This window comes from Entelurus aequoreus, linkage group LG10, assembly GCF_033978785.1.
Source record: "Entelurus aequoreus isolate RoL-2023_Sb linkage group LG10, RoL_Eaeq_v1.1, whole genome shotgun sequence".
In the NCBI taxonomy this organism is placed as follows: domain Eukaryota; kingdom Metazoa; phylum Chordata; class Actinopteri; order Syngnathiformes; family Syngnathidae; genus Entelurus; species Entelurus aequoreus.
This window is the reverse complement of record NC_084740.1, coordinates 50,522,972-50,532,534: the sequence shown is the minus strand read 5'-3', so window position 1 is coordinate 50,532,534 and position 9,563 is coordinate 50,522,972. Positions and strand designations below refer to the sequence as shown.

The window sequence follows — 9,563 nt, the reverse complement described above, 5'->3', positions numbered from 1 at the left end:
CATTTTACCATTCTCATTGATAATATCATTGACAAAAATGATTCCTCTTTCAAACATATTTTTCCAAAAGAAAGGCTTTCCATCTATTACAATATTAGAGTTCATCCATATTAACTGCTGCAAAATATCGTCTCTTTTTTCTGGCACATAAAATTGAAAACACCACTATGAGTGGATTGTTTCCTTTATGAACCCCGCCATGTTTCCCAGCAGACTCTCTGGGAGGGGATCACTTGTAAAAAAGGATACAATTTCTTTTGATACAGTACATGTTTTTTGTCCAACAGGACATTTGTGTACCACTCAATGTTTAAATACATCTTTAGAACAATTGATGCTTTTAAAGACAGACACATAGCTTCAAGGTTGAGAAGTTTCAGGCCCCCATATTCATACTCTTTGTACAAAACCTTTCTTTTAATCTTTTCTGGTTTGCCGTTCCAGACAAAATCGAAGACCCTCCGCTCATAAATCTTAAAAAAGTTTTGTGATGGAGCTGGTAATGACAAAAACAAATAAATAAATTGAGGAATAATTAACGAGTTGGCAATAGACATTTTACCATACAAGGTTAGGGATTTCCCTTTCCATAATTGCATAATTTTGTCCAGCTTTCTTAGTCGATTATCATAATTTACTGAGCCTAGATCTTCCAGATTTTCTGGGACAACAACACCAAGTATGTTAACTGGTCCATCTGTCCACAAAACAGGCACTTTGCATTCCATTCGAAAGGACGTTCCCTTTAGATTTCCGATCCTTAACATTTTACATTTATCATAATTAAGCTTAAGGCCAGATTGCTGTGAAAATATGTCCAAAAGATTAAGAAGGTTCCGCAAACAATGAGGAAAAATCTTATCTTTGTGAATCAGCCTTTTCTGACATGAACTTCATCAAGAACAAACACAGAACACGCCTCACTGATGCACATCTGCAAGACTCACTCAGAGTTGCAGTGTCAAGTTACACACCAGAGTACAACACACTAGTTAACAGCATGCAATGCCAGGCTTCCCCCTAACTGACAAAGAAACAGATAACAGATTTGGTGTCCAGTTCAAAGTGTGACATGATTTTAAAATTTGAGAGTTTACTTTTGTATTTCACATGAGTTATTATTTGTACAAACATGGTGCAAAGTAATTCATGATTTGTTAAAAAATGTTAGTGGCTAGCTAGTTAAAATGGGATATTGTGATTTCACAAGACTGTCTTAGAAGTGATCATTTGAAAATGTTCAATTTGAAAAATGTGCACTTAGAGAAAATATAAAAATAAAGTGTTGCATATTGATATTTATCTGTTTCTATATATATTTATTGTGAGAAATCATTAAGATGATCAGTGTTTCCACAAAGATAAATATCATTAATTATTAATAATAACAGAGATAAAGGTAAATTGAGCAAATTGGCTACTTCTGGCAATGTATTTAAGTGTGTATCTAACTGGTAGCCCTTCGCATTAATCAGTACCCAAGAAGTAGCCCTTGGTTTCAAAAAGGTTGGTGACCCCTGATGTAGACAATGCTGAAGAAACAAGTTAATGTCAGAAAACAAACAAATTTAGCTGAACTGCACCAATTTTGTCAAGGGGAGTGGTCAAAAATTCAACCAGAAGCTTGCCAGAAGCTTGTGGATTAAGCCAGTGCAAACCTGCATTCCGGGCTAGAACGTAGCTACCTGTTCCCGTACAGTAAGCCATCATATCAAGCTATATGCTCTCTCTCTCTCGCTCTCTCTCTCTTTGTGTTCTTTCCCCGTCGTGCTCATTTGAGTCCTGTGTCGTGTCGTTGCACACAAACAACTATGAGGAATACAGCCAATATTAAATAGTTAATGTGTCATGAGAAATGCAAATATAAATCAAATACACAGAGGACATAAGTAAAGGAAATTAAATATACCTACAAACGAGGCATAATGATGCAATATGTACATTACAGCTAGCCTAAATATCATGTTAGCATCGTTTAGCTCGCAGTCATGAATTGACCAAATATGCCTGATAAGCACTCCAGTATGTCAATAAAATCAACAAAGGTCACCTTTATGCATTCACGCACAGCATAAAATATTTGGTGGACAAAATGAGACTAAGAAAGAGTGGCATAAAACCCATATTTCTGTGGAAGCATCGGAGAAAGTTGTACCTGTAAACAAACTACGATGAGTTCAAGGATCGCGGAAATATGTAGGACAAAATGGCGCTTGCCAAATACTCTCATCAGTGGAGCATGTATGACATAAACAGTGGGATTTCGAACAATTAGGAAGGTTTTTTGTCATGGTTCTTAATCTTTTTCCATTTTCACACTTCTCTAAAAGGAGCCGATAGAGCGGCGCTAAAGAGAGCCCCCCGGTCTAGGGCATACTTGCCAACCTTGAGACCTTCGAATTCAGGAGATTGGTGGGGGGGTTGAGGTGGGGGAGCGGGGTTGAGGTGGGCGGGGTTTGGTGGTAGCGGGGGTGTATATTGTAGCGTCCCGGAAGAGTTAGTGCTGTAAGGGGTTCTGGGTATTTGTTCTGTTGTGTTTATGTTGTGTTACGTTGCGGATGTTCTCCCGAAATGGGTTTGTCATTCTTGTTTGATGTGGGTTCACAGTGTGGCACATATTTGTAAGTGTTAAACTTGTTTATACGGCCACCCTCAGTGTGACCTGTATGGCTGTTGACCAAGTATGTGTTGCATTCACTTATGTGTGTGTGTAAAAGCCGCATATAATGTGACTGGGCCGGCACGCTGTTTGTATGGAGTAAAAGCGGATGTGACGACAGGTTGTAGAGGACGCTAAAGGCAGTGCCTTTAGGGCACGCCCCCAATATTGTTGTCTGGGTGGAATTCGGGAGAAATTCGGGAGTCTCCCGGGAAAATCGGGAGGGTTGGCAAGTATGGTCTAGGGCAGTGGTTCTTAACCTGGGTTCGATCGAACCCTAGGGGTTCGGTGAGTAGGCCTCAGGGGTTCGGCAGAGCCTCTGTCGCGTAGGTCACACACCAGACTCATCATGTAATTAAAAAGTTCTCCCTATTGGCGTATTATGGATACGTCCTGGGCATGACGTTAAAGTGGAGGCTCCTCTATGGGGTCTTGGGGCACTAGGAGGTTAACCCCTTTAATACTGTTACCCCAGGTGGCCCTTGGCAAATGCCTAGTACCTGACTGCCCCCTAGCCAGGGATATAGTGAAGACCTCAACGTCTTGGACTCCATGCCACTGGACCCTGACCCGATTCTGTCAAGGATCGTGTGGTGACTGTCTGTGCACCAGTCTCACCACGTAAAACAAAGTCATGCACAGGCATCCTCCATAAAGGAAAACACCCCTACCAGGAGGATCGTCATTCTTGTTCGAGTGACCGCCAATGATGATGATTATGGATACGGCAACAGCCAAAGTCACACTGATTTGCAGGTGTGTAATTTGTTGTGAGTTCATGCACTGTGTTGGTTTTGTTCGTTGAACGAGGTAATGTTCATGCACGGTTAATTTTGTGCACGAGTAAAAAAACCATATAACTTTGTCTTGAATTAAAAAAACATTTTATTTTTCACTAAAGAAGGGTTCAGTGAATGCGCAGATGAAACTGGTGGGGTTCGGTACCTCCAACAAGGTTAAGAACCACTGGTCTAGGGTGTCATGGTCAGCTGAATATGGCTACAGCATACCTGTGATCCGAGTGAAGATAAGCACTATAAAAAATGGATGGATGGATTATTACCTATATCTATACATCTCTTTATTGAACAGCTATATTCCCCCCAGTCTGAATGTGCACACTATATTGAAATATTTATTTTAAATTGCCATATTAGACGGCTTTCAGTACTACAAACCCTGCTTCCATATGAGTTGGGAAATTGTGTTAGATGTAAATATAAACGGAATATAATGATTTGCAAATCCTTTTCAACCCATATTCAATTGAATGCACTACAAAGACAAGATATTTGATGTTCAAACTCATAATAATAATAAACTTAGAATTTCATGGCTGCAACCTGTGCCAAAGTAGTTGGGAAAGGGTATGTTCACCACTGTGTTACATCACTTTTTCTTTTAACAACACAATAAACGATTGGGAACTGAGGAAACTAATTGATGAAGCTTTGAAAGTGGAATTGTTTCCCATTCTTGTTTTATGTAGAGCTTCAGTCGTTCAACAGTCCGGGGTCTCCGCTGTCGTATTTTACGCTTCATAATGCGCCACACATTTTCAATGGGGGACAGGTCTGGACTGCAGGCGGGCCAGGAAAGTACCCGCACTCTTTTCTTACAAAGCCGCGCTGTTGTAACACGTGCTGAATGTGACTTGGCATTGTCTTGCTGGAATAAGCAGGGGCGTCCATGAAAAAGACGGCGCTTAGATGGCAGCATATGTTGTTCCAAAACCTGTATGTACATTTCAGCATTAATGGTGCCTTCACAGATGTGTAAGTTACCCATGCCTTGGGCACTAATACACCCCCATACCGTCACAGATGCTGGCTTTTGAACTTTGCGTCGATAACAGTCTGGATGGTTCGCTTCCTCTTTGGTCCGGATGACACTATGTCGAATATTTCCAAAAAATTTTTTAAATGTGGACTTGTCAGACCACAGAACACTTTTCCACTTTGCATGAGTCCATCTTAGATGATCTCAGGCCCAGAGAAGCCGGCGGCGTTTCTGGGTGTTGTTGATAAATGGCTTTCGCTTTGCATAGAGCTTTAACTTGCACTTACAGATGTAGCGACCAACTGTATTTAGTGACAGTGTTTTTCTGAAGTGTGGTGATATCCTTTAGACTTAGACATAGACTTAGACTTCATTTTTATTGTCATTCAAATTTTAGAGATAGATGTCGGTTTTTGATACAGTGCCGTCTGAGGGATCGAAGGTCACGGTCATTCAATGTTGGTTTCCGGCCATGCCGCTTACGTGGAGTGATTTCTCCAGATTCTCTGAACCTTTTGATGATATTATGGACCGTAGATGTTGAAATCCCTAAATTTCTTGCAATTGCACTTTGAGAAACGTTGTTCTTAAACTGTTTGACTATTTGCTCACGCAGTTGTGGACAAAGGGGTGTACCTCGCCCCATCCTTTCTTGTGAAAGACTGAGCATTTTTTGGGAAGCTGTTTTTATACCCAATCATGGCACCCACCTGTTCCCAATTAGCCTGCACACTTGTGGGATGTTCCAAATAAGTGTTTGATGAGCATTCCTCAACTTTATCAGTATTTATTGCCACCTTTCCCAACTTCTTTGTCACGTGTTGCTGGCATCAAATTCTAAAGTTAATGATTATTTGCAAAAAAAAAAAAATGTTTATCAGTCTGAACATCAAATATGTTGTCTTTGTAGCATATTCAACTGAATATGGGTTGAAAATGATTTGCAAATCATTGTATTCCGTTTATATTTACATCTAACACAATTTCCCAACTCATATGGAAACGGGGTTTGTACATATATTGTCCTCATGTGTGGTTCTTCAACAATATAGTGAAGCTATGGAAGCCCAAGATCTCGGCATCGGCAGTGTTGTGACCAGTGTGGGATTAGGCCTGATGGCAGCAGGCCAGCCGGGGAGGATGGAGGAGGATGAGAGGGGAAACACCACTTTGATTTCATTCTGCATCTGTCCTTCTCTTAAAACTACCAACACAACCATCATCATCATCATCATCATCATCATCATCATCATCATCATCATCATCAGCCATTTGCATTCCATGCGTGTAACCCTGACTGCACACTAACATGCTGGAACACTACATAGAGGATCCATCTTATGCAGCATGTTGAACTCTCATGACTCCATCATGACCAATGGAGCACTAGTAAACAACGTTAGGAAGCAGCACTAGTAAACAACGTTAGGAAGCAGCACTAGTAAACAACGTTAGGAAGCAGCACTAGTAAACAACGTTAGGAAGCAGCACTAGTAAACAACGTTAGGAAGCAGCACTAGTAAACAACGTTAGGAAGCAGCTGAGTGTGAAGTGACTGGGATGAGAATCAGCACCTCCAAGTCCGAGTCCATGGTTCTCACCCGGAAAAGGGTGGAGTGCCATCTCCGGGTTGGGGAGGAGACCCTGCCCCAAGTGGAGGAATTCAAGTACCTGGAAGTCTTGTTCACGAGTGAGGGAAGAGTGGATCGTGAGATCGACAGGCGGATCGGTGCGGCGTCTTCAGTAATGTGGACGCTGTATTGATCCGTTGTGGTGAAGAAGAAGCTGAGCCGGAAGGCAAAGCTCTCAATTTACCGGTCGATCTACGTTCCTATCCTCACCTATGGTCATGAGCTTTGGGTCATGACCGAAAGGACAAGATCACGGGTACAAGCGGCCGAAATGAGTTTCCTCCGCCGGGTGGCGGGTCTCTCCCTTAGAGATAGGGTGAGAAGCTCTGTCATCCGGGAGGAGCTCAAAGTAAAGCCACTGCTCCTCCACATCAAGAGTTGCCAGATGAGGTGGTTCGGGCATCTGGTCAGGATGCCACCCGAATGCCTCCCTAGGGAGGTGTTTAGGGCACGTCCGACTGGTAGGAGGCCACGGGGAAGACCCAGGACACCTTGGGAAGACTATGTCTCCCGGCTGGCCTGGGAACGCCTCGGGATCCCCCGGGAAGAGCTGGACAAAGTGGCTGGGGAGAGGGAAGTCTGGGTTTCTCTGCTTAGGCTGCTGCCCCCGCGACCCGACCTCGGATAAGCGGAGGAAGATGGATGGATGGATGAAGCAGCACTAGTAAACAATGTTAGGAAACAGCACTAGTAAACAACGTTAGGAAACAGCACTGGTAAACAGCACTAGTAAACAAGGTAGGAAACATTGCTGTTTCCTAACGTTGTTTACTAGTGCTGTTTCCTACCTTGTTTAGTAAACAAGGTAGGAAACAGCACTAGTAAACAACGTTAGGAAACAGCACTAGTGCTGTTTCCTACCTTGTTTACTAGTGCTGTTTCCTAACGTTGTTTACTAGTGCTGTTTCCTACCTTGTTTACTAGTGCAGCACTAGTAAACAAGGTAGGAAACAGCACTAGTAAACAACGTTAGGGAACAGCACTAGTAAACAGCACTAGTAAACAAGGTAGGAAACAGCACTAGTATACAAGGTAGGAAACAGCTAGTGCTGTTTCCTACCTTGTTTACTAGTGCTGTTTACTAGTGCTGTTTTCTACCTTGTTTACTAGTGCTGTTTCCTAGTGCTGTTTACTAGTGCTGTTTCCTACCTTGTTTACTAGTGCTGTTTCCTACCTTGTTTACTAGTGCTGTTTACTAGGTCTGTTTCCTAACGTTGTTTACTAGTGCTGTTTCCTACCTTGTTTACTAGTGCTGTTTTCTACCTTGTTTACTAGTGCTGTTTACTAGTGCTGTTTCCTACCTTGTTTACTAGTGCTGTTTCCTACCTTGTTTACTTGTGCTGCACTAGTAAACAAGGTAGGAAAGAGCACTAGTAAACAGCACTAGTAAACAAGGTAGGAAACAGCACTAGTAAACAACGTTAGGAAACAGCACTGCCTTGTTTACTAGTGCTGTTTCCTAACGTTGTTTACTAGTGCTGTTTCCTACCTTGTTTACTAGTGCAGCACTAGTAAACAAGGTAGGAAACAGCACGAGTAAACAAGGTAGGAAACCGCACCAGTAGTGCTGTTTCCTACCTTGTTTACTAGTGCTGCACTAGTAAACAAGGTAGGAAACAGCACTAGTAAACAGCACTAGTAAACAAGGTAGGAAACAGCACTAGTAAACAGCACTAGTAAACAAGGTAGGAAACAGCACTAGTAAACAAGGTAGGAAACAGCACTAGTAAACAACGTTATGAAACAGCACTAGTAAACAGCACTAGTAGCACTAGTAAACAGCACTAGTAAACAGCACTAGTAAACAAGGTAGGAAACAGCACTAGTAAACAACGTTAGGAAAAAGCATGAGTAAACAAGGTAGGAAACAGCACTAGTAAACAGCACTAGTAAACAAGGTAGGAAACAGCACTAGTAAACAAGGTAGGAAACAGCACTAGTAAACAACGTTAGGAAACAGCACTAGTAAACAAGGTAGGAAACAGCACTAGTAAACAACGTTAGGAAACAGCACTAGTAAACAGCACTAGTAAACAAGGTAGGAAACTTGTGCTGTTTCCTACCTTGTTTACTAGTGCTGCACTAGTAAACAAGGTAGGAAACAGCACTAGTAAACAACACTAGTAAACAGCACTAGTAAACAAGGTAGGAAACAGCACTAGTAAACAGCACTAGTAAACAAGGTAGGAAACAGCACTAGTAAACAAGGTAAGAAACAGCACTAGTAAACAATGTAGTAAACAGCACTAGTAAACAGCACTAGTAAACAAGGTAGGAAACAGCACTAGTAAACAAGGTAGGAAACAGCACTAGTAAACAGCACTAGTAAACAAGGTAGGAAACAGCACTAGTAAACAAGGTAGGAAACAGCACTAGTAAACAGCTATCGGCGAACAACTCAACGGTCATAGCACGAAATAAAGGTTATAACCTTTCAGCCGTTGGTGTTTTTATGTCGTTGTAAAAGCATCAAATAGCCGTTTGACAGCTTGTAACGTCAACGTACATGTGAATGTACTCACTCACGTCTCAGAACGAGCGATGACACGACGTGACGTGATGATGATAATCCTTCGCCGTGATGTCTGGCGACGACACGCGATGCACGTTCAGATGTATCCTTCTCTTCCCGACACAAATGATGAGAAAATAAGGACAAAACACGTCACGGTGTGGTTTGTGGACGCCGCGGCGTATTCCCGAGCAGCGGGTTTTATCCAGACCTGCTAGGGTCACGTGACTTCTTACAAACCACAGTGACGTCACGAGTGACGTTGCTGACACGCAAGGGGCGAGAGAGGAGTCCAAATGATGAATTTTATTACATTACACTATTGGCTAAGTTTTATATTCATAAATGTATAGTTTCTCAATACCCGACCGGTTTTTTTGTGCCTTTAAAAAATAATTAGAAATTTACTTTAAAACGCTTTCTATCTCTAACAACCAAAAAGCTGTGAAAACTATGATGCGGTGTTCCAAATTTGAATTATTTACGGAACTTGTGTGAGCCTATGGCTTTACACACACACACACATTATTTTTAAGAAATAATAATAAACAAAACAAGTTTTGTTTATTATTATTTCTTAAAAATAATTTCTTCTTAAAAAAAAGGCAACTGTACAAAAGCGAGAAAAACAATGTTGGCAAATCTGTTAAAATCTCGGATTGATCGCATTATTATGTTGCATATTATAAATATATATATATATATACACTACCGTTCAAAAGTTTGGGGTCACCCAAACAATTTTGTGGAATAGCCTTCATTTCTAAGAACAAGAATAGACTGTCGAGTTTCTGATGAAAGTTCTCTTTTTCTGGCCATTTTGAGCGTTTAATTGACCCCACTATTGTGATGCTCCAGAAACTCAATCTGCTCAAAGGAAGGTCAGTTTTGTAGCTTCTGTAACAAGCTAAACTATTTTCAGATGTGTGAACATGATTGCACAAGGGTTTTCTAATCATCAATTAGCCTTCTGAGCCAATGA

At 41.5% G+C, this 9,563-nt stretch overlaps 1 protein-coding gene across 5 annotated transcripts in view; it reads right to left on the bottom strand.

Moving 5' to 3' along the window:
* The window catches only part of dennd4a (DENN/MADD domain containing 4A), an 89,672-nt gene extending 80,832 nt beyond the window's left edge, over positions 1 to 8,840 (bottom strand). For 2 of the 5 annotated variants that reach the window (XM_062061108.1, XM_062061112.1), the window contains exon 1: positions 8,592 to 8,840. The gene's annotated coding sequence lies outside the window, so the exon portion shown is untranslated. The other 3 variants (XM_062061110.1, XM_062061109.1, XM_062061111.1) reach the window with 3 other exon arrangements.
* Positions 8,841 to 9,563: the final 723 nt, after the last annotated feature.